This window comes from Phyllostomus discolor, chromosome 2 (assembly GCF_004126475.2).
Source record: "Phyllostomus discolor isolate MPI-MPIP mPhyDis1 chromosome 2, mPhyDis1.pri.v3, whole genome shotgun sequence".
Classification (NCBI taxonomy): domain Eukaryota; kingdom Metazoa; phylum Chordata; class Mammalia; order Chiroptera; family Phyllostomidae; genus Phyllostomus; species Phyllostomus discolor.
The window spans coordinates 131,272,081-131,297,481 of NC_040904.2; the positions used below are offsets into that span (position 1 = coordinate 131,272,081).

At 35.2% G+C, this 25,401-nt stretch overlaps 1 long non-coding RNA gene across 2 annotated transcripts; it reads right to left on the bottom strand.

The window, feature by feature from the left end:
* Window positions 1–6,756: 6,756 nt before the first annotated feature.
* LOC118498985 lies at window positions 6,757–24,942 on the bottom strand. 2 transcript variants are annotated; one of them, XR_004901485.1, is made up of 3 exons: window positions 24,652–24,942; window positions 7,381–8,528; window positions 6,757–7,037 (listed from the first exon to the last, which is right to left on the bottom strand). It is a non-coding gene; the product is annotated as an uncharacterized LOC118498985 (long non-coding RNA). The 2 variants fall into 2 exon arrangements; XR_004901484.1 differs by having other exon boundaries at window positions 6,757–8,528.
* Between the last annotated feature and the right edge of the window lie 459 nt (window positions 24,943–25,401).

The window sequence follows — 25,401 nt, forward strand, 5'->3', positions numbered from 1 at the left end:
TATAGCCTGATCTTATTTGCAGTGGTGTATATCCAACATACCTCTCTGTGCCCCTTGTATTTTATACCATGGAGATATGTATTTTAGTTTAGTTCAGCTTTTAGGAGAAATCACTCCTAGTGAGTTTGATCAGTTGCCATGTTTAGAAATTACTATTATGCTACCAAAAATTGAAACCTACTCTGATCCAGTTAATCACATATCTGGTTAACACAGAGCTTTCTCACTGATTTTCTGAAAGATTAAATGAAATAATGTATGAGAAACCACTCTTTGAAACTCTGAGAATTATATAAATTATTGTTATCATCCAGATTTTTTAAACATTTTGATATTACTATACTGCAAGATCCTAGGCAGATGGAATATAAAGGTAAATAAGGCAGACCACGGGACCCTGAGAAGTCTACACTCTATGAAGACTACAGTGTAACTAACACTACAAGAAAGGCACGCAAAAATTGCCATGAGAGTAGAATCTCCTGCACACAGGGAATATTGGACACAAAAATTGTTAGGAGTTTCTCAGGCATATAAAGGGAAAAAAGAAATTTGTGGTAAATAAAAGATTTTGTTCTGTGGATGTGTGAATGCGTGGTAGACATGGCTTGTTCAGAGAAATGTCAGTAGTTCTATGTAGTTGACATAAGGAATACCCTACCAACTTTCCTTAGAAATTTTTATTCAATAAAATACACAGCACTACTGGCTACATTGTAATCTTTTTGGATAATGCTAGAAATAGTTTTATATTCAGCATTTCCGTTGCATCATCTTCTGCTTGTTGATATAATTGTCTCAAAGAAGCAGAAGGGATGATCTAGCCAATGGTTTGAATGGGAGGTAAATCAGTTTCATGAATTCTTTGAAATCTACCTTCTGAAGGGCTTTTTACTTGTTTTCCATAGAAATCTATTAAGAGAAAACCAATGTTTATATTCGTGACCTGCTTATTCTTACATTATTATACACATTGTCATCTGTACGGAACGAGCAGTGGAGGGTAATTAGTGATAGAGTGTTGTGAGGAAAGATGATGCTCATGGGCAAAATAGAGTGAGTCTAATTATGTTTGTAAGTAAAAAGTATTTTCCATCTCTTTTTGGCCCATTAGAAAACATTTTGACATTGAAAAAATACTTTCAAAATGTAACTCATTTTTGCTTGGAACATTTTGTATTTCAGGTTTATATAAATGATTATTTCCTTCCTCTCCCTGCTCCCTCCCTGCTTCATCTTGGCATTGTTAGTATAGCTGTTAAATGTTTGGTCATGAATTTGTGCTTTGTGGCTGGAGTCAACAGGAAAGCTACTTTTGCAAATTCCCCCGGAATGTTTTTAGTTTGGGGTTACTTTGTTAAAACATTTACTACTTGGATGACTCCAGGTTTTCTACTTTGGTAAGTTGGATCCAAATTTGCAGGTCAAGGCTCATGACTATTCCTTTTGTTTTTCTAGACTAAAACAGCTATTAGATGGTTCTTGGCCAAACCAAAGTATATTTCCAATATACACTTTCAAATTCATATTACAGAAAATCCTACTAAACTATATTAGACCATCGCTAGGTTTCCAAACATTGCTTATTGTCTTTCTACATGAAAAGGGTTAAGGAATATAGACTTTAGATAGCAATTCTACACAATGTTTATGTTGCTATTGTCTTAAAAATGAGACTACTGCCAATAGGAATCAAGTTATTTGTCCTTTGATTCAGTATATATATATTTTTCATTTATCTATGTCCTTAATTGTCTAAAAATGGCTTTAAGTTGTCCTCTTTCAATTATCTGCCATCCTGTATCCTAAGAAATAAGAAAATAAAGTTTAATAAAGCCGTTCCAGAAAATTTTAATAAAATGAGTTCTTTTTCATTTGTTCTATTTTATTTTGTATTGGTTTTAGGTATACAGCTTAGTGGTTAGGCAATCATATAGTTTACATCGTGTTTCCCTCCAAATTTCCAGCACCCCAACTGGCACCACACATAGTTATCACAATACCATTGACTATATTTCCCATGCTTTACTTACTACCCCATGACTATTCTGTGACTACTAATTTGTTCTTCTTAGTCCCTTCACCCCTTTCACCCAGTCCCCCAACCTCCTTGCCTTCTGGTAACCCCCAGCTTGCTCTCTGTTTATAAGTTTGTTTCAACCTTGTTTGTTTTTGTTCTTTAGATTGTACGCATCCCTCTCCTCTCTCACATCGCTCTTCAGTAGCAACTCAAATAATTTCGCATTAGATTGTTTCCATTTCACATTGATATATGTATTCGAGCCAAACCTCATTTAGGAAATTGAGGGTCTGTATTATTACAGAAGATGTAATTGGCAGTCATTATGGATGGTTTTTATTTCTTTGTCAGGTTTTTGCAGATTTTCTTGAAACTTCATGCTTTGTTGTGAGACATAGAATTCTGTATTAGTAAAATGGGATATGATTCCCATATTTTAAAATAGCAACTTAAAGGTTTAAACATGGGAGATTTAAAAAGTAGCATTACCATTAAGATCTGAGCATCCATTCTGTAAGGCATTCCACAGTATAGAAGGTAGGATGCTGGCTGGTTGGACTAAATTCTGCTTCTCCATAAACATATAAATTCTTAACTCCACTTTCCATACCATTGTCCAGTTATCTCTTTTAATCCTGCATTCTTTAGGAATATTTGAAAATTTTTAGTGTGTCTTCTCAGTTTACTTATTGGGTTTTTGATTTCTGGAAAAATTATTCAAAGTATATCACCAAATGTGGTTTGTAGTCAGCATATAGCAAACTGAGATTAACAAACAGGAAGGCTCTAGAGGTATAATTTCCAGGGTCACTATGAGGTCAAAGAGATAGAACTCATTCTTATGAAATAAATCAGACACTGGTGGATGTTAACTCAGATGGTCCCAACTAGGCACCTTGACAGTTGAGGATGAAAATAGTGGCATTGTGACCACTTAACAAAGTATAATGCACAGAATGAGGAACCCAGCTCCTCTTTTTATCTTACAATAATTAGGTGCCAGTACAATAAGGAGAAAAATCTTCAGTTCCTTAGGTATGTCATAGAACAGAAATAGAAATGAGTGCTATTCCAGAACAGATGTCAAGCAGTGTTGTATACAAACAGCCTTGATTAATTGAGTAGCATTGTGAGAAAACTGGTGGGGACTCTTAAGAAATACTTACAGGGGAAAAATGGATCCTGGAAATGTCCTAGATTCTGAAATTACACAGATGAGAGCTTAAAGTTAGTGAATGTACTGTAACCCATTTCTTTTATAAAGCTTAGTAAGAACACAGGCATGTAGCCAATATGTACGAGACACTGTATTAGTTAGATTGCCAGACAGATGGACATATTGATGAGGATTCAAGGCTAGATTTCTATATTGAGAGATTTAACAATGTAGTTGATATTTTTTCTCACCAGGAGTAATTTCTTTCTTTCTCACCAAACAGCCTAAGAAGTTAGTCCATTCCTGGTATGGCAGAATGATCTGGTGTCTCTGGGATCAGAGATCCAGACTGCCTTCCATTTGTTTCTCTGCCACCTGTAGAAGCTTGCTACAAATTGGATACAGTTTGTTGGCAAATCCACATTTTAGCCCTGGGAGGCAGAGAAAAATAGGAGGGAAACGGGGCCCCTTTCCTTTTCCAAGGTAATCTAGAAGTTACATCAGTAACTTCTACTTACATTTCTTTGTCCAGAACCTAGTCATATGACTAGCTAATTGCAAGGAAAGTTTGTAAATATAGCCATCTAACCAGCTAAAGCCTCAATTATTAAAGAAGGGAAGTGTGAAGAAATATTGTGAAGACTCCTTGAAGATAGTATCTTTAGTATCTGACAGGTGCCAGTATGTCAGGTGCTTAGAAGATCTCACTTGATTTTCACAACTCTGCAAAATACATACTTAGTAGACAAGGATTCCAATACTCAGTGTGGTTAAATGCCTTTCCCAAGTTCATATAGGCATTATATGACCAGGGATCAAATGATACTCTATCTAAACAAAAACAAAATCTGTGGTCTTTCTAGCACAACACCCTGTCCCTCAAAATAAATGTGGGTGTGATCATCTGCTTGGTAAATTTTATTGTGCATAATCCATTTCTAGTGCATTGTGATATTTAAAAATTAAAAATAGAAGAGATATGCTTCTTTCACCATTGGGATGGGGACACATCTTTTTATACTCTTTTAAAGCCCTTCATATGGTGCTTAAGATGCATAAACCATACATTTCACCTTCTTTTTATAATCCAGAGAAGCTAGTATTATATTAAATACCAATCAGGCAATCAACATACACTCGTAATGTATGTACCAGCCTATGATGACTGTCCTTTTTCTTATAGTTAATGATGCCAGCATGAAGGGTGATATGAACTTGACTGTGAGCTCTCTAAGGGAATTTGTACATAATTTATATCTGCAATTCCAGTGATTAACACACCTGGTCCTTAGTACAGACTCAATATTTGTTCCTTGAACTGAATTGTCTATCAGAGTTTAAGATAACAGGGAAAGAATGTATTTGCTTATTCAAATTATTGTGAAGATACCCTTTGACAGGTATTTTCCTGACAACCATGCAAAAATGTATTATACCCAAAAGACTGAAACACTGTTTTTAATTTTAAAGTTTTCTGAATCTTCAGTAGAGTTCATTCTGTTCATTCAAAATGTATTTTATAAGAGGCTTTTAATTTCATGTGTCCTAAGTGTTTTTTTTTCTTTTGGTTTTGAAACAAAATTAATTTTCTGTTTAATATGTGTTTTGATTATAGAAAGATATGCTTTTGTTTTTTGATAATTATATAGTAATAACAAATTTCACCCTGCCTCTTCATGTTGTTTATGAGTTTTCAAAAGTATAATATCTTATCAAATAATGACTAAGGCTTGAAAATAAACTCAAAAACTAATTCATATTTAACTTTTCATAAAAGATCCAAAAAACACACAAAAAAACTTGAAGAAGACATAATTGGTGGGGAAAACCTATAGTGTTTTTCTATATGGTTACTCATTATTTTATGGTACTTTGTTTGGATCTTATTTAACTGTTCTTCCATTTAGCTATTCATGTAGAACATTAAAAAAAAAAAGGACACATGTCACTATACATTTGTCCAAACCCATAAAATATACAACACTGAGAGTAAATTATAGTGTAAACAATAGACTTCAGGTGATAATAATGTGTTAACATAGGTTCATCAGTTGTGACAAAGGTACCACTCTGGTGAGTGACGTTGATAATGGGGGAGGCTTTGCGTGTGTGCGGAGAGGGAGGTGCATGGGCACTCTCTGTACCCTCTCCTCGATTTTGGTGTGAACTGCTCAAACTGCTTGAAAGAGTAAAGCCTTTATTCAAACAAGAAAGCAAATGAACAGGAAGAGAATTCAGAGTGGGAACTATGAGCCCTGAGTTCTATTTTCATCTCTGATGCTAGTTTACAGGGTACAATTCACAAGTCACACAAACTCCAGACCTCTGTTTCCTTCCCTATAAGTTGGATATTGTATTAGTTTTCTATCAATGTGTAACATGCAGCACACTATTCATAATTTCTTTGGGTCAAAAATTTCATCACAGCTTAGCTAGGTCATGTGCTTAGTATCTCAGCAGTCTGTATAAAGGTATTGGCTGGGCTGCATTTTCCTATGCAGGCTATTGGGGAAAAATCTGCTTACAAGCTCATTTGAATTGTTAGTAGAACTCATTTCTTTGTGGCTACATAAATGGGGGACCCATCTCTGTATTGACTGTTGAGTGAAGGCTGTTCAGAGGCTGCCCACTTTCCTTGTCACATGGCCCTTTCCGTAGGGAGTTCACAGCATGGCTGTTGGTTTCTTCATTGAATGTAAGAGAACCTCTCTCTCTCTCTCTGGTCTGCTAAGATGGACTCATATAACTAAATGTAACTATGAGAGTGACATCCCATCACCTTTCTCACATCCTTTTTCTTAGAAGCAAGTCACAGGTTGCACCTCACACAAAGGAGAGAGGACTATACAGGTGATTCCCATGTGATTGACTCCATTCAAGGCCGAGGGCAAAGACAAGGCACTTAGTATTACACTTGGTACATAATTGCTGTGGCATAAATATAAACTTTAATAAAATTTTCTGGCCCATCTTTGACAACTTGAATAAATAATGAGTAAACAAATGGGTTGTACAAAATGTAATACTAAAAAAGGTGGGGAAATGGGAGACTCTTCTTTTTTTAACTAATAGAGTTAGTGTTGTGCTGATTTGTTCCAGGGATGTCCAACCTGTGGTCCATCGGCCACATGCAGCCCAGGATGGCTGTGAATGCAGCCCAACACAAAACCATATGTGCATTTAAAACATTATGAGATGTTTTTTGTGATTACGTGTTGCAATGTATTTACTGTGTGGCCCAAGACAACACTTCTTCCAATGTGGGCCAGAGACACCAAAAAGGTTGGACACCCCTGATAGACCTTCAAAGACAAACATTTGACTTTCTTTTGCCAGCTCTGATTGATTGGTAGTGGCTGCCTGAGAGTTTTGTTGAGAAACAACATCTTAAGTTTGCTTTGGCTGAGAACAGGACCCTGATAGATTAACAGTGCCTCACAGAATGACAGTTGTGCTGTTCTGGATATTCTTATCTAACAGCAGTTCTCATGATGGAGCCCACCCATTCCCCAGATGCCAGACTAGGTAAGGATACAAACCCTACAACACATCCATACCAATTAACTCATTCTTTCATAGGTTCATTCATTTGTTGCTTCAATAAAAGTTATCAAATACCAGTTTTATGTTTCAGACACTCACTGTGCTGGGTGTCAGATTCTTATGAGATGGGAGTGACCTCACCTTTCAGCATAAACATGATGCAGATCCATAAAATTTCATTAGTAAAGCAGCCTCATATGTTCATCGGTCATGTTCAAGGCCAATGAATTTTCACCAGAAGGTCTTGATTATTCTGCATGTCAGAGAGATGCTTAACAGGAACCAAAGACACGATGTTCCGATTCAAACAGCTTCTTGCTGAATTAAAAAAAAAACAAAAGAACAAAACTGTAGTGAGAGTAGCTTCACTGTGACCTTCAGAAAAACATTTCTATGATATTCAGTTTAAGCACAGGTTAGAAATATTTATTCCATAAAAAATATGTTATGTTATTAAGTTGTTCTATAACAAATCTTTTAACAAAAATTGTAAAAGGACGATGATGATTTTATTTTTTTTAACACAAAGAAAGTAAAATGCCTGTAAATGACTACATTTTGAAGCCCCAGGTGAGGGAGGTTTTCTATTTATATTCCTTTCAGTAATAAAGAGCTTCTGGAAGCACAATAGCAATGTTTTTTAGTGACTGTGCCGATATACCTGGGCTTTCTTTCAAGCAATGAGTTATTCTTCTGAATTATGTTTCAGCTGAAAATAGGGTTACTCATAAATTGCATGAATACATTCCAGCTCATAATTGCCAGGTTCCGGTCTTGGATTTTAGTCATCAAGACTAAGCTGTTTTTGTTTTCTCTAAATCGCAAATTGACATAGCCTTCTTCTTCCCATCCTTTCTCCCCAGCACCAACCACCGCCTCCTCCCTTCAGCCCCCTTGGATGACACACGCCGTGTGCAGGACAAGGAACTGCAGTGGCCATTGCAGTGAGCTTCGCACAAAGACTGTCCCATGATGATGAACCATTGCTGAACATAAGGCTTCAATTTAGATGAAATGCTTTCTCACCACATTAAAAAAATCCATTGGAAGTTACTGATATACTCAGGGTTATCTGTAGAAAAGTCAGTATAGGTTCAAAATAAATACATGAAAACTGACAAACAATTAAGGAGGATTTTTTTGGTGCTACTTGTCAGATATTTGAGGAAGATATCTTAGGAAACTGCTTTTGGTAAACAGAAAAAATTAAACTGGCATTTATCTGCCTTTCTACTTCTGAACTCTGGTATTTTTTTCTGAAATATACAAACAATTCAGCCATTAAATATCAGAAAATTAAAATAAATTGAAGGAAATTTTACACATTCAAAAATAATTGGTACATAGATAAACAAAATTACTTTTAACTTATAAAAATAAGAAAATTGAACTCACCTGAAACAGTAAACAGTAAAATTCAGAGACAGCATATTTCCACAGAAAAACGTGGCATTCTTTTAGACGAAAAGAGCTCAGTCAATAGTAACCACATTTCTGTTTCCATATACAAGATTAATGATGTTTCTACATGAAGAAAATGGCTATCTGCCTGGTTCATTTATGGAATATCTAGTTTCCAACACCATACATTTCTGAACAACTTCTGTGCCTCCCAGCCCAAAAGTCCATGTTGATTACCATACTGAAAGAACATCATGGAACATACTGGACTACACATAATATCGTCCGGATGCCAGGTAGTTAGATGGAGGTGGAAACCAGTATGAATGTCATGAGATTCCATTTCTCTCCAAAGCTGATTCAAGGTTACATACACCTCTTGTTAATGTAAAACAGAGAAGAAAATACCTTTAGAAAAAAAGAATGTTAAGATAGTATAGATTAATCACCAATCTATAAGAAATGTATGACTTCCCTTAAAAACTGTATAGGGTGAAGTCAACTGAAATTTTAAAAACCCTAGTTATTTTTCTTCACACATTTGGCCTCTTATACTTTTAGCTGCACTTAAATATCAAGTATTTATGCATAATATTTTGGCTGAAATTTTTATTTTCCACTTTTAAGTCATACTGAGATGGTATAATGTCCACCTTCATATTCAACTGCTCCACTTTAGCAGGAAGCTAATCACAGGCGAGTGGACACTGTGTGTTGGTTGCTATAGTGTGAAGCCCCGAGCTGCTGTGCACCCACAGTTACAATACTTTTTGTCTCTGGCCTGAAAACCCAGGCCAAGGGAATTCCTTTCACCTCCTAAACCAGTCTCCTTATCTTGGTTCTGCAGCTCATCACAGATGTCAAGAAAAGCATATGAGGCATAAAAAGAGACAACTCCAATGGGGGAAAAACAGCAAGGAGAGAGAAAGGCACTCCCTAAAGCCTAAAATATCCACATTTTGGTTTTCCATGACAGGGAAAGTAATACAATAAGCTGCCTTACCTCCCTAACTGTAGGAAATTAAGAGACAGAGAAAAAGAGTGAATATCTTTATCTTAAAACATACAGAGGAATAATGCAAAAGCAGCAGACTTTAAAGAGGAATAAAAACTGTATTCTAAATTATTTAAATTTATTGCTTAATAGCGTTCTGGATGTTGCCCCACAACTGAGATCCCTGCCTAGAGGGCTCCATTTCCCACAGAAGTTGGATTGTAACATTAACATCCCCAAAGTACCGGGCACTTGTTTTCCAGACAAATGATTTGGGCAAATAGGCTAAGAAGGAAACTATATATATATTTTTAAAACTGACACTGCTGTTGACAAATTAGCACGTATGGCTACAAAATTTAATAATAAAATGCTAATAGCCCTGGCTAGTGTTGCTCAGTGGATTGAGTGCTGGCCTGCAAACTAAAGGGTTGCCAGTTCAATTCCTGGTCAGGGCACATGCCTGGGTTGTGGACCAAGTCCCTGCTTGTGGGTGTGCAAGAAAGAACCAATCCATGTATATCTCACACATTGCTGTCTTTCTCTCTCTCTCTTTCTTCCTCCCTTCCTCTCTCTCTGAAAGTAAATAAATAAAATCTTTTAAAAAATGCGTAGTACCACCAGATATATAACGTGTCTTCCTTATATTCTTTTCTTATGTATCAGGAAGTTTTAGTCTTCCCCATTGGACAGATAGATGAATGAATAATAGATGGAGCATGTAGTATCAATTAGACAACTTGGTCTAGCCAAACCTACATCCAGGTTGAACTCAGTGAACTTGAATCTGGACTCAGTTAACTTAGAAGCCTACCCCAAACCCAGGTCACTCAAACTCCTAAACATCCTGGAGGATTCAAAAGACTGTGAAGCCTACAAATATTTTCTCAAGACAGCTTAGCCACATCCCACTTGTAACAAATTTTTCCCCAAAGCTCAGTATCTTTCCAAAGTCATCTGGCAGAAATTCTGACTGAAGCAGAACTTTTAATAACATTCCATAACAATGATTTCAAATGAGATTTTTATTGACGATTAGAGGAAGCATAGAACAATTTTTACTTCAGTCAACTTTTGACTCCAATTCTTTTCAGTGACTTCTGTTTCATTTCTTCTGTCTCTTTATATTGAAATGGCCAAACACTAATTTAAGCAGCGTCAATTCTTTTATTATAATATAAAATGCTAGGGTAAAAGGATGTGCCAAAACAATTACATACTAACCAGGCTTTTAAATTCTTATTATGAAATAATGAATTTGGCATGTCATACTCACTATTGCAGTAACTACTGTTTTTGAAAACTTCATTTAATAATCTCAACTCACTTTTAACCCTTCCCATCTTTCTTAGTTACCCAGCAAAATTGACTAAGGATGCTAAGTAACGAACTGAAACCACTCATCCACCACAGCACGTCATTTATGCTTCTTGGGGATTAAGAAGTATTAGGACCTCAAGAAAGATAAATAATGTAGAAAAATAGATGTCAGAATGTCAAACAGGAGAGTTTTGAAGCTATTTCATTGGTTGTGATATCTGACAAGACAGGAAAGCTTAGATACATAAAATATATAGACTGTAAATGCTTTCCTGACATAAATGAGTTAAAATACAGTGCTTTCATACAACAGAATATTTTTATTGAGTATTCATTGTAAGATGTACCTCTAAAAAGCAATGACATCACTTGCCTTATGGACTGTGCTCATCTGCATGTAGAGAACTCTTCAACCCCCTTCCTTGGTCTCTTTGTTCTGTTCCCCTCTCCCTCCTTTTAAAACCTCTGCCTCCACTGAGAGGTGGAGATGGGCTTTGAGACATGAGTCCCCCATCTTCCAGATGGCCGGCATCTGAATAAACCACTTTCCTTTACATCAGTCCCTGACTCTTGAGTATTGGCTTTCATAGCAGCAGGCAACTGGACCCGCTTTCGGTTACACTATAACAAATTACCACCATCTGATGAGTTAAAACAACAGTTCTGTAGGTCAGGAATCCCACATGGGTCTCACTAAGCTAAATAAAGGCTTCAGCAAAGTGGCATTTCCATTCCTTTTTTGAGGCTATCAGGGAGAATCCATTTCCTTGCAGTTGTATGAACTAGGTTCCTGTTTTCTTGCTAGCTTTCAGCTGAGGACAGTTTCACCTTTCGAGACCACCCACATTCTTTGGCTCATGGTCATCTGCCTTCATGTTCTGAGCCAGCGACAGTGGGTCCAGTCCTTCTCACTTCACAGTTCCCGAACTACCCTTCCACCTCTTTTCTCTTTGAGTGTAGCAGCTCATGTGACTAAATTAGGCCCATGTACATAATGCAATATCGTCCCGTCCCAAGGTCCTCACCTGGTTACATCTGCAAAGACTCTTTGTCAAGTAAGAAAACATATTCACAGGTTTAGGTTATTAGTTACTGGATTCTGTCTAACACAAAAGCACTATGAAAACAGACATTTCCCCAAATATTCAGAGGCCTTCTTTCTGGAGAACATGCATTGCACCCAAAAAAGTTTTAATTCTTTTACAGAGGTAATTTAATTAGGCTGAGTTTTTGTTTTGTTTCGTTTGGTCTTTTAAAAATGTATTGAGTTTCTATAAAAATGAAATTGTGAATGTGAAACACTTTTATGCCTTCTGACCACGACCTTTTCTCTATCACACACTATTGGTCCTCCAATACCTGGCTTAGATACTCTAAATTTACATTTTAGAAGATTTTTGAAGCAATGTAGTTATGAATACACAGGAATTTTAAACTGAGGAAAATATTACATTAAACTTTTATTTTTAAACCATGATGAAAATAGACAATAATCCAAGGAAAGTAATTGATCCAAATATAAAATTAGGATTGTTGTCAAAAACTGTTTCCAAAAAAGGCACGGGGCCTACATGATTTAGAGATTATTTTTTTCAATGCTTAAACTTGAGAAAAATGGAAAGCTACCCAATTCATTTTATGACATTTACACATTCATGGATTCCGAATCTGACAGAAATAGCACCCCCTTGTCGTAGTCAGTTCAGGCTGCTACAACTAAAATACCATGGAGGAGGTGGCTTAAACAACACTTATTTTTCTTAGTTCTGGAGATTGGGAGTCCAGGATGAAGGCACAGGCAGATCCTGTGTCTGGTGAAAGCACTCTTTCTGGCTGGCGGTTTTCTCTGTGTGTCTTTGCATGGCAGAGAACAATATCATCTTTCTAGTGCCTCTTCTCATCACTAATCCCATTCACGTTATCTCCACCTTCCTGACTTAATTACCCCTCAGTGGCTTCACTTCCTAATCCCATTGTCATGTATTGGGGGTTAGCGTTTCAATATATAAATTTGAGCAAAATACAAGCATTCAGTCTAAAACAACATACCTCCAAAAGACTGTAGCCAAATATTGCATGTAAACACAAAGGCTAAAATATTAGCACCTCAAATCCCTCACTATATGACAAGAATGTTAGTTACACTATGAACAAGTACAGTAAACATAAAATAAAAGTATATTTCAATATTAGAATAATTTATTATCTTAGTTAACAGATAAAAAGCATGTGATCTTTCAAGAAATTATGAAACATTTCTTAATAAAATATTCCATTCATTCTTCTGAAAAACTAATGTTTCTTAAATTTACCAGTTTCATGATTAATGATGAAATAAAAAATCGGGATGATCAATTATAACTAATTAGTCCCATTCTGTTCTCTCAGTGATCCCAGGTATATGCAAAAGGAAGTCTACATGTTTTCTGAGTGTTGATATATTTCCGTATATGCCGGAAACAACATAGAGAGGTCTACAACTATAAGTATAATTTAGCATTTCTCTGACTGCTCGAACACAAGGAAAAGAAGACTATATGTAATTTCTGTAAGTTATTTTACATAGTTGAAATTTATAGTGTCCATCATGGTTATAACTATTTTCTATCACAATTTTTACTTAAATTCTATTTTTAGTTGTTAAAATTGGTATGTTGTTTTCCCATTTACTGATATGCTACTGGTGTACTATTTTCCACCAATTATGTTCAATATTTTGGAATTCCTTTGTATTAAATTGGTATCTTATAAAAAATATATTGCTTAGTTATATTTAACTCAATATATGAGTCTTTTTTCAATTATTAATTAGTTCTAACACACTTATATTTATTGTAATTATTCTTATATTAGTGCTTATTTTTGCAAGCCTTTATTTCATATACATATTTTAAATTTTACTATATTTAATTTTTTCCTTACTTATCTTGTCTACATCTCATTGCATAAATTTTATTCTGCTAGTTTTATAGTTACAGATTTTATATGTATCCATTTTTAACAAACACTTCCTGAATGCTTACACATGCAAAGCACTGCTCTAGGCAGTAGAACTACATCAGTGAATCAATTGGAAAAGCTAACTAACAAGAATAAGAAGATCTCTAGCAATACATAAATGTCTAAATTATGCTATGTCAAGATTAATCATTTCTATAAAGAGAAATAAAGCTAGAAAAGGTGGTCATGGCATGCTAAGGGAAGAAGGTACTATTGTTTTAATAGAGTGATCACCCTTTCCAAGAATGTGACATTTGAGAAGAAATATGAAGAAAGGGAGGAAGTGAGGCACTCAGATATTTGGGAGAATAGGAAATATGAGAGATGACAAGAAGCCAGTATAGCCAGAGTGGTGTGTGTGTGTGTGTGTGTGTGTGTGTGTGTTGGGGTGCGGGATTGCAATAGATAAATTGGGAGAATACATGACTACATCATTAATTCTCCAGTATTAAGTATTCTTCTTACTGGAGTACACTCCTTGAGAGTTCTAACTGTACCTATGCTGGGTAAATTTTAGAACTAGATGATGCCTCATAACATCCTCCCAGGCCACTTCCTATCTCAAAAATTACAGCAAAAGCAAGTTATTTACAAACAGAACTAAATAGCAGCTCACCTCTACCACACCATACATGTCTTGCTTTCTGCCTTAGGGTTTCCCTAACATCACAGCATACAATGTGTACAAATGTCTACCTGGCATTTCTGCATGTGCAGCCTGAAGGTGATAGGGACCTAATTAACCACTGGGTAATCATTGGTGATTAAGAGAAGTCAATATTTAAATATTTTCTTCGACCAGCACTTGGATGAGCAATTCTAAAGTGCATTCTGCACAACAGCTAGACCTTGCTGAGATCCAGCCCAGCTGCCCACAAGCGTTGTCCAACTCCAGAATGCATCTTGCATTGTCTCTTCCTATCATTGTATTTCCCTCTCACCAGTCTCCTTCTCTTTGTCCTGGGTCATTTCCCCCACCAGCAAAACAAAACAAAACTGCATGCAAGCTCTGTTTTCCCCAGGCTAAAATATTTCTAGACATCGTTTATCTAAAATTATCTCTATTCTTTCATATTTAAATATTTTTTTAGTTTTGTAAAGAACTTTTTTAAATTTTTCTTTAAAATGTTGAAGAATATTTTCTATTGCTTTTTTGTACTAATATTCTGAATAAGAAATGTGATATCAAAGTGATTTTTCATTATTTTGAATTGGTAGTTACTAAATAGTCACAGGGATATAAAGTACAGCATAGGGAATATAGTCAATAATATTGTAATAACTATGTATGGTGCCAGGTGAGTACAGGAAATATTGCGAGGAACACTTTGTAAAGTATATGATTGTCTAACCACTGAAACTAATATAAAATAACATTGAAAAAAGTGATGCTTCATTTATTTGTAGGTTGTCTTTTTATCTCTGGCTAATTTTTGAATTTATTCTTTGCCTCTGAAGTTCTTAAACTTAACTCCAGTGTAATGGATCTAGGAATGAGAGGTTTTCTTACTGATCCTACATGACACTTTGGCCCCTTTCAATCCTAAGTTTCACATCTCTGTATTTCTGGCAAATAACTTTCCATTATTTTTTCAAAACTTTCATGTATGTGTTTTTTATTCTTTTTCCTACTAAATAAATTCTGACATTTGTACATTAATTCTCCATGTTTCAACTTCTGTTTCAATCTTTCTCTCTCTTTATGTCTTCCTCACATCTTTCTGGAGAATTCCTCAAAATCATCTTCAAGTTCATTTAGTGTGTTTTTTCATTTATATCCTGCTTAACAAATCCACTGAGTATTTTTATTTGAAAAAATATATTTTGAAAATATATTCTTTTCTTTAAAGTAAGATGGCCAATTTCCCTTAACAAATTTGGAATTGTTTTGCTACATTCTCTTGAGAAGCCTCTTTTAGTTACAAGAATCTGAGGTTTAGAACTCAGAACTCTTTATTTGAAACAAGAATCCAGGCAAAGTGTCTCAAAAATTATTTATTTTCTCATATTTTGTATGGTCACGGTCTCATTCATCTAGGAAATATGAGTCACTCTGCATACCATATATTTATTGACTGATCACTCGCTATGTGTCAGCATTCTACCTATTGCTGTGTTGGTGCAATGGACAAGATGAAATCCTCTCCATTCTTCTACTTGCTCACAGTGACTGGCCCCTCATAACTTGTTTTGATACCTCACAGTTGTTCAGTTGATTAGCTAATACTTCTCAACATATTTTTATTTCAAATTCCCAGAAGGACTATAATCCACTCATTCACTCTGCATTATAATATATAAATTAGCAACTCTTGGATCTGGTATAGTGCATTTCCAATAAGTCACGGACAGAAGCAGTCACCGTGGCTACTGAAGGACTTTGCAGATAGAGTTTGTAGATGAAAAAGGTCCCCATAGAGGAGGTTAAATGTGGGAAGGTGGTATAAACATGAATAGTACCTTTATATTATAATATATTCTACTTTTTAATAGTTCCCAAAGATTAAAGACAGACTATGCTATGTCCCTTAACATTGATTAGGGATTTATAACCCATGAATTCATCAACATCTACTTTGAATTCCCATATTTTGCATTAATCTGGAAGAAAAACCACCTCATAAATAAAGGCATCATTTTGATTATTTCAAGGCAGAGTGATCTGGACTTGGGAACAGACAAAAACAGAAGAGTAGGCTCAGCTATCAAAGCTGCAGAGTGCTTTATTTAAAAAAAAAAGGTTAAAAGATGCTTTCAAGCCCTGGCTGGCGTAGCTCAGTGGATTGAGCGCGGGCTGGGAACCAAAAGTGTCCCAGGTTCAATTCCCAGCCAGGGGTACATTTCTGGGTTGCAGGTCATAACCCCCAGCATCCGCACATTGATATTTCTCTCTCTCTCTCTCTCTATCTCCCTCCCTTCCCTCTCTAAAAAATAAATAAATAAAATATTAAAAAAAAACAGGTTTGTTAAAAAAAAAATGATGCTTTCACAGCAGATTTTAAATCATGAAGATATCCCCCTTGCTGGGTAGTTCAATTGGTTAGAGTGCCATCCCAATTGCCAAGGTTTCAGGCTTGATCACTAGTCAGAACACATATTTTCTCTTTCTTTCTCTTTTCCTTCCCCTATAAAATCAGTCAATCAATAAACATTTTAAAAATAAATAAATCATGAAGATATCAAAATCAAGATATCAATACCAGTGTATGTCTATTTGATCAGGGGAGACAAAGAGCAAGCACTGCTAAGTGAATTTCAAAAGATATGATTTTGTATGCAGACAGCAGTGATTTACTTTCCAAAATAACCTACAACAAAACACCCTCCCCGACCTTTCCCCCAACTCCACCAACCTTACCATACAAAGCATATCACCCAATTTTAAAACCAACATCAAAGAGAGTGAGATGAATAGAAATGTAAGCAGGCAATATAACACCATATTTTAATCTGTTTGATTTGCTATATGCTTTTGTAAGAGCGTTTTAAAAATAATTCACATTCATTGTGGAGTGGTTTCATTCATTTTTGCACTAGCTTAAACTCAAAAAAGAAGGATCAATTTAAAAGGTAGAATAAAAATTCTAGAGGATGTATCAATTCAATTCAATGAATGTTTTTAAGCACTAACTTTGTATTAGAAAAGTTATCTGAGGTTTAGAACTCAGAACTCAAATGCTACACAGACAAGTAAGCTACAGTGTTTCCTCAGATTCTTGGAGATACAGCTTCATTTGTCAGTCTGTAATGGTTCTCCACCAAAAGATCTGGTCAGTTTAATTTTCATAAGCAAATATCAAGTTAATTCCTTAAGAAAATAGCACTAGCTACTTTTAGGAATTTTCTCTGACCTTTAGTTAAGTTTTTCACAGCACATGCCAATATACTAGGTAGAATATATTATAGCAGATCTAGAAAAATTTGATCATTGTATGCTTGTGTTAGCTTTGTATGGGTAGGACAAAAATTTCATTTGCTTTTTCCATAACATGGCTCTAGTAGCTTTCAGTTCATTTAGTTATCTTTAACTTTATTTGAAACTATTTTGTTAGTTGCATTGTGATAGCTTTCATATCAGCATGCATGAAAAAGAAAAGCTCATCAAAACTGGTACATTTTTGTGTAGCAAATTTAATATTGAAGATGAAGAAAATAAGCAACATTTTTAGCATATTATGTTGTATTAATTAAATAAAGGTAAAAATGCAACCGAAACACACAGAAAAGGTTTTTGCAGTGTATGGAGAAGGTGCTGTGACTGATCAAACATATCAAAAGTGGCTTGCAAAGATCTGTGCTGGCGATCTCTCTCTGGACAAGGCTCTATGGTCAGGTAGACCAGCTGAAGCTGATAGCAAACACACCAAGACATTAACTGAGACCAATCAACATTATACCACACAGGTGAGAGCTCACATATTCAAAATATCCAAATAAATAAAGCTATGGGTGAAATGAAAGATGCATCCTTTATTTTACAGAAAAAAATACTAAACAAACTTTTTGGCCAACTGTATATGTATATATTTATTAATTAGTCCATACAGAAGTTATCTAGCCATGTAATATGAAAAATAAAAACAATTTACTGAAGAAGGTACAAAGTATAAAAAACATTATACATGTGACAATAACACCTCAGTCCCCTTCAAAGTAGGCACTTGGGACCTCACACAGTTCTCCCAATCTCTATCAGTTGCCCTGTGGTATTTTCCTGAATCTCAATGATGGTCTGAAATCTCTTCCTTTTTGAAGGTGATTTCAGTTTGGGGAAAAGCCGGTCACATTTACCAAGTCTGCTCTATAGGGGTGCTGAGTCACCTGGATTTGATGTTTTGCCAAAAAACTCTGCATGAGATGTGATGCACGAGTAGGTGCATTGTCGTGATGAATCTGCCAATCACCAGTTGTCCGTAGCTGCTGAATGGTTTCCATGGAGGAATGTTCACACTTAATGTAAAATCTGATGCAGATTCATTGCTCTACTTGCTCAGTCATTTTGAATGTGATAGCTGCACAGTATACATGCTCACTCAGTGGTGTCTACCACCCTCACTAATTACTACAGTGAAATCATCATTGTTCACCCATGTGCATTCTAGCTCACTGCCTTTGGCTGCCAGGTTACATCAATGTCATGTAAACTACTCTTATTATATTAACAATGGCTAGATTTTATCTGGACAGACTATAATAATGTATGAATAAATTAAATAAAATTATGTAAGAAATGAGTACATAACAATGTACTCTCAATTTGGTAGTCTTAAAAAATAAGAACTAATTTTAATAATAGACTTTTACATATGTTTTCACTAAATTGTGTTTTTAAAATTATAGCTCAGAAAATCCTGTTATTGATAAAGAATGATTTTGATAAAATTGTACCTTCTATGTTTGAGCTAATATGGCTTTATTTTATTTGAAAGCTTTCTATGTCTGGCTATTTTATTTGTACATGCCTCACCTCCCTCAAGTTTCTAACCTGTACCTGATGTTCATTTTACTTAATTACCCTAACTTAAACTTTCAAAGGGAAAAACATCCTTTTAAAAAAAAGGAAAACATAGTTGGTCAAAGTAGACCAATGTCTCAGAAAATCTAATAATTTTTCTCCTTGCCCTACATGTCCTAACTGGCCTTCTGTGGAGGATCTCTGAAAGAAAACACATTTCTCACTAGCACGCTTTAGGAATAGATCCCTGGTCGTCTCATTCAGCAGAGTTTCTGAGCTAAGTATTTTATGTCAGCCAAAATTGATATAATTGAAGGGTGGTTCCAAAAAAAAAGATAAAAAATCAATGGTCTTGTTAATTAAAAGAGTAAGAAAATCAATAAAATGATGACATTTAAATTAACTTCATTTACTAAGAGTATTTACTCCAAATGATTAAACAAATGGAAAGAAACAGGAAGAATACAGGGATGAAGGGGCTTTAATTAAGGATAAACAATGCATTGATTTATTATGTTGCTCTAATTTAGATTAAATTCTAATAATTTTTTACTATGATTTTTCCTAATTACCTGAAAGGGGTTTCCTTAAATGAAAACTCAGTTTTTAAAAGTCATAATCTCAACATGATTTAGTTATTTTTAAACAAGAGGAAAAGAAGAAAACAACCAGTTTGGAGAAAGAAATAGTTTTATCCCAAATCTAGGTTCTAGTAAAGCTCTCCCTTCCAGGATAGTGTTTGTTGACCACAAAAATAACACTGTGTCTGCATTAAAATTACACACTGTTAAATAAATATAATACATACCCCTTATAAGATAAGATCAGTAAATAAATAAAGTATCCCATAATCATACTTACCAGTCAAAGCACCATTGATCAATCTTCATACTTTCTTATGAACATTTTTCTATTCATAATCATAATTTTAAAAACATTTTTAGTTTTTCACTATAAGCTTAATGTTGTATTTTTCCCAGTAATAACAATATCTTGCTAATATACTATCTTCCCATAGGATGTCATGCAAGTATTTCAATTAAATTATGTGAATTAGCCACTTTTGTAGATCAAAATGGATTCAAATGATTAGTTGTAACTTAAATCATATGTTGTCGAGATAAGAAACAAAAGCAATAGCCTTTTTTTATGGCAGTATATATTACCTTTTTTATATTTCCCTTCAGAAACATCACACAGGATGTTTAAAACATGAAAACCTATTTAAAATAAATAGATATTTAAGTTATATTAGTAGACAAAATAGCAAGTTGTCCAGTCCATTCACTTCCAGAGAATTGTTCTAGGGAGAACCTGGAAAGGTTGGTCACACTGTAGTTGTTGGTGTTTTGTGACCACTGTCACCTAGTTCCATGCCAAAATTGAAGTTCAGTTGCTGGTCAAGGATAGGACAAAGATCCAAGTTACAATGAGGATGTATGTTTCAGTCATTGCTATGACTCAACAATCGGGTTCAACCACAAACTGTCTATACTTTCTAAATAAACTGAATTCAGCTAACAGGCAGAGTTAACCAGAAACACAGTACTCAGTCATTTATCTCTTCAGGGCTGGCAAAAAGGGCCACTACTCAAAAATAGCTTTCCCATGGTTGTGTGAATGCCATTATTATCGACTCATTTGTTTCTGTTAAAGTTTCTACTGCCTGGTCTGTGGTACTTTTAAATGGTCTGTGGTACATTTCATCCAGTGATAAACCATCTGATATTAAGTTCAGAAACCCAGATAACACCTAATAATTGGGTTATATCCCAGGAAATTCTTTTAATGGAACTCAAAAAGTATTTATGGAAATCTTAATTACCTGTGGTAATATCGGAAACCCTTGTGGCAGACACTGTCAAGGGCACATTTCCCAGACTACACCTTTCCCTCTGTAGAATTGCCCCCACACATGCTGTTGGGTCCTAGCAGCATATCTGCACTTTAGATTCTGCACCCCACTGCACAGCTGGGTGGACCAGTGATAGATAATCAACAAGCCTACAAAAAACCAATTAGAATGTTTCTTTTAAGGATATGAAAATGGGATTTAATGGGGCTAGTTATTCTGTTTTAGTAGAAGAATTAATGCAAACTCAGAAATTGTGTCTTGGCCATGATCTACAATGATCTGGTAGAAATAAAGACAAAGATATACAGAGATAAACAGAGAAGAGAGACTGTTTCTATGAGTGATTAAGACAGAGGCTCCTTTGGTGGATTTCTAGCTCCTGATTCCAGTGCTTCATCAATGGTACTAAATTGTACTTTGAGACTGTGGGTTCCATGGGTACCATTGATCCCTAACAATATATTTCCCTTTTAATTATTAAGCTAATTTAATGATGTAGTTAATAAGTGAAGTGACAACAATATAACAAACAAAACAATACTAGCAAATACTATGGAATACCTATAAATATCAGATGGTATTTTAAATCTTTATAATATTTCCTATTTTATCTGCACATTGGCCTTATGTTATAGACCAAGATCATCTGCAAGCTCATATTTGGCAGAACCAGAGTATGAGCCCACGTAGTAGACCATGGCTATGTAGTGTTTAGAGTGTGTGCAGGGTTCCCAAAAGTGTGGCATTAGGTTCACCAGGAGTCATTGAAAACAAAACAAAACAACAACAAAAATTGCTCCTAGGCCCAGAAATGACCACAGAATCACAATTTCTAGAGGGCAAAGATTTTTGCAGTTACTCCCAGGTAATTCTTATGCACACTGTGAGAACCACTGCTCACTGACCTAAGCAGGAAATACGGGTTGAGGACTTTTGCTGGCTCTGGAATGGCAGTATCAGTGAATGTGTGTCAGGGGAGGGCCGCACCCAGGGAAGGACCAAAATGCAAAGTGGATGAAGGGTTTTACTCCCATAGTACCTCCTGGATCCCTCTGCACCATTTGTTCTGCCACCAGGGAGCCTAATTTCTTGAAATTCAAAGTCTGAACAAAAAGTGGTGAGTTCATTAACAGGAAGGTTTTAGTCTGCCCTAGGAGCCAAAATTGGTTGCATAGATTTCTAAAACCAATCAGAATCATAAAAATTCAGTTTTGAGAAATCCTAACCTGAAAAACACAAGGGAGTGATAATTTCCTAAATAATAGCATTCCATTCTGCACAAGGACTTTATGCACACTTTCTTTCTGGAGTAGAAGTATATAATTTTTTTTTCATAAACAATGGAATTTTTTCACGTGCTACCATTTGCACTGATGGAACCATTCTATTCCTAAAAAATGAGAAGTCTTTAAAGTCATGTTTTATCAGTTCTTCTGGTCATTAAATTTGACAAACTATAAACCCCTGTTTACTATTAAACAAACTGTGAATAACAAGGTAGTATTAAACATTTCAGGTGCACAGACTACAGTTGGGCAAACAATAGCACCATCATTGCAGGAAATTATTGCTTTAATTGAAGGCAGGATGATTATCAAAGAGAGTTGTATGTTCTCTTTATATATGAACTTAGCAAAAAAAAAAGAAAGAAAGAAAAGAAAAAAGAAAGCACTTAAAAATAAAAACTAGGGCAGTTCACAGTTGCAAACATCTTATTAATAATAATGATGAGGAAGGTGGGAAATAAACAAATGGTTGGGGTTGAGCAGAAGATGTAACCTTTCTTTTGCAGAGTGTTTTCTCAACAAATAAGGCATGGAAAATATGAGATGCCATCATCTTAAAGTAGAAGTACCCTGGCTGGCATAGCTCAGTGGATTGATTGTGTGTGGGCTGTGAACCAAAGCATCGCAGGTTCGATTCTCAGTCAGGGACATTCCTGGGTTGCAGACCAGGTCCCCAGTGGGGGCCACATGAGAAGCAACCACACATTGATGTTACTATATCTCTCTTTCTTCCTCCCTTCCCCTCTCTTAAAAATAAATAAATAAATAAATAAAACCTTTTTAAAAAAAGTAAAAGTATTATCCAATATCACAGCCAAGTGTACAAGTTATCCTCTAATTTAAAAAACTGTACATTACAATGTTTCTCTATTAATGAGTTAACTATAGTTCTAGAAATCATGGAAAGTGTGTAGACCCTGATGTCACTGTGCTTTGGGTTTGCTAAGGATGCCTATTTTGAGCAAAGCTATTTACACCTGTGGCTCTGGGCCACTCAACTGCTGCTCACCTAACCCTCCCTCCCTGACTCACATAGTAGATCATAAGGAAAACATATTTTTAAAGATTTAAATACTACTGGCTAAATTAGCTTCTTCACTATGTAAGTTTAAATATTCTGTTTTTCCTACATGGCTCCTTGAGTGAATATAATTAAAAATGTGTTTATAATTATTAATTTCATCTTGTGTCTTCTGTTTGACATAAGCTGCATGAGAGTGAGAATCATACTTGGGTTTTTTTTCACCTCAGCACCCGTAAACCCTAGCATCAGAAACAATTATAGGCTTTTTGGAATTGTTAAATAAATGTGTGATGTATGTGTATATATATGAATGATAAATGCTTATCTCCAAATTAGCCTGTACCCATTGTCACGGGATACTTTTAACTAAAAGAACATTTGGTGTCCTTTAAGTATTAGCTCACTTAATTCAGCTTAAGTTAAAAGATCTATGGGAGCCAAAAGCATTTACTTTCTCTTCTGAGAAAGTAATCTGTATACACAAAATACACAGGTTTAACCCCACCCTCAAAGGTCCCTGTTAAGTTTGTTAGGACATCGTAACCTCTCAGCCTTCATTACCCACAACTCAGGAATCCCAAGCAATCCCAGAACTGTTGTGTTTTTTTTGTTTGTTTACTTATTTTAACACTACTCTTTCCTTTTGACTAAGCTATATCTCTCTCTTTAATGCCAATACCCAATTTTTCAAATGTAACTCCTAGGTTAAGTCTCTCCAAGAAATATTCACACATACTCTTAGGGCTATTACTGAATCTTCATGGCAAGGTATGTGGAATGGGAACTGTACTTCCAATTCTAATCAGTACTTTAAGTACTGATATTTTATTATGTTTTTTTTCTAGTTTAATATATTTGTCAATAGCCACATGATATCAGACGGGTAGGAGGTTATGCTGAAAAAGAGTTCAGCAAAGCTGTCCTTTCTTTTTGCTCAGAAGCTTTGATTTCTGTCAAGCCATGCATAGTTCCATTAAGTGGCCACATTAAGAACACAGAGTACACCCTGGGATGTTCCTTAGTTGAGAAACTTATGAACCTCAGGCCTGGACACACGGTTTGAACTATATGGTGCATACAGACATTTTCGTTGGATTAGACCATGGGAGAAGAAGACAGCTAGAAATAGTAAATCCTTCTTTCATAACTACCTAAAATTCCTTAACATTCTACTAAATGTATATTAAAAGTCTATCAAAAACATAAGAAAGTTAGTAAGTCCACAGATATATTTCTTTAACTTGTAGTATAAATTATATTTGAAAAAGAACTTTAAAATAATTTCACCACTTCCTACAAATAAAATCAAAATCATTTTTCTGAAGTAATTGTAAAAAAATAGAAAATAAAGGAGAAGGATAAGCATAAAAAGCATTTCAAAAAAGGTAAGACATAAGAGAGAGAGAAATAAGATACAATGAGGAAAATGACTGAATAAGAAACATACTATGTTGTATTACTGACTGAAACATAGGTAAACAGAAAGTATAATCCCAATTATATGAGAAAAGCAATCTTCACATACTTTGGCATGAGAATAAGTTATGGAGTATTTTAGTTAAAAACTCTGTAAACACAGACTAGGGACATATTTTACCTTGAAGTTCCAATGACAAGCATCAACTGATTTCTCCACTTTGTAAGATTTTCTTGCCAGAAAGTCATGATTCCAAGATTTCCAGAGCCTTGCGAATAAGCACAGGACAGAGAGAACATAAATTCTTATCTTGATTCTCTGAAGAAGTTCATTGTCCAAAGACAGAAGTATATCTTCTCAGTACTGACAGAATATACTACACAAGTGCATGCATACCCATATACAACATTTGTGTTTAAAAACTGTTATTTTCTAAATATTCTAGGTGTGGAAATGTTTTTAGTTCTTTAAGGTAGTTATTTTCAATCCCTTTCATCTCATAGCGCAAATAAACTAATTACTAAAATTCTGCAGCATACCAAGAAATATATTTTTTGCTGATCTGACAAAAATAGGTCTAAGTGTGATTCAGTAAAACTGGAAGGCTATTGTAGTGTTGGCTGTTGTCATTTTTTAATTTGACAGTCAAAGGGAAAAGGGTCAGTGACCCTTACTAAATAATCAGGTACTGCATGTTTTAAAATTCTTGTGGCACACCAGTGTGCCATGGCACACGGGTTGAAAATCGCTGCTTTAAGGGTGAGGAAGAGTCTCCTCTTCTACTTTATCCCCAGAGTATTTGGCATGGAGAAGGTAATTAGCATGTGTTTATTGGGTAGAACTAATGAAATTTAAATCAAATCTCTTTCTCTATGACAATTCATTCCGTCACAATTTCAGAAGTCTGAGGTCAGCCATTCTCCAGCAACC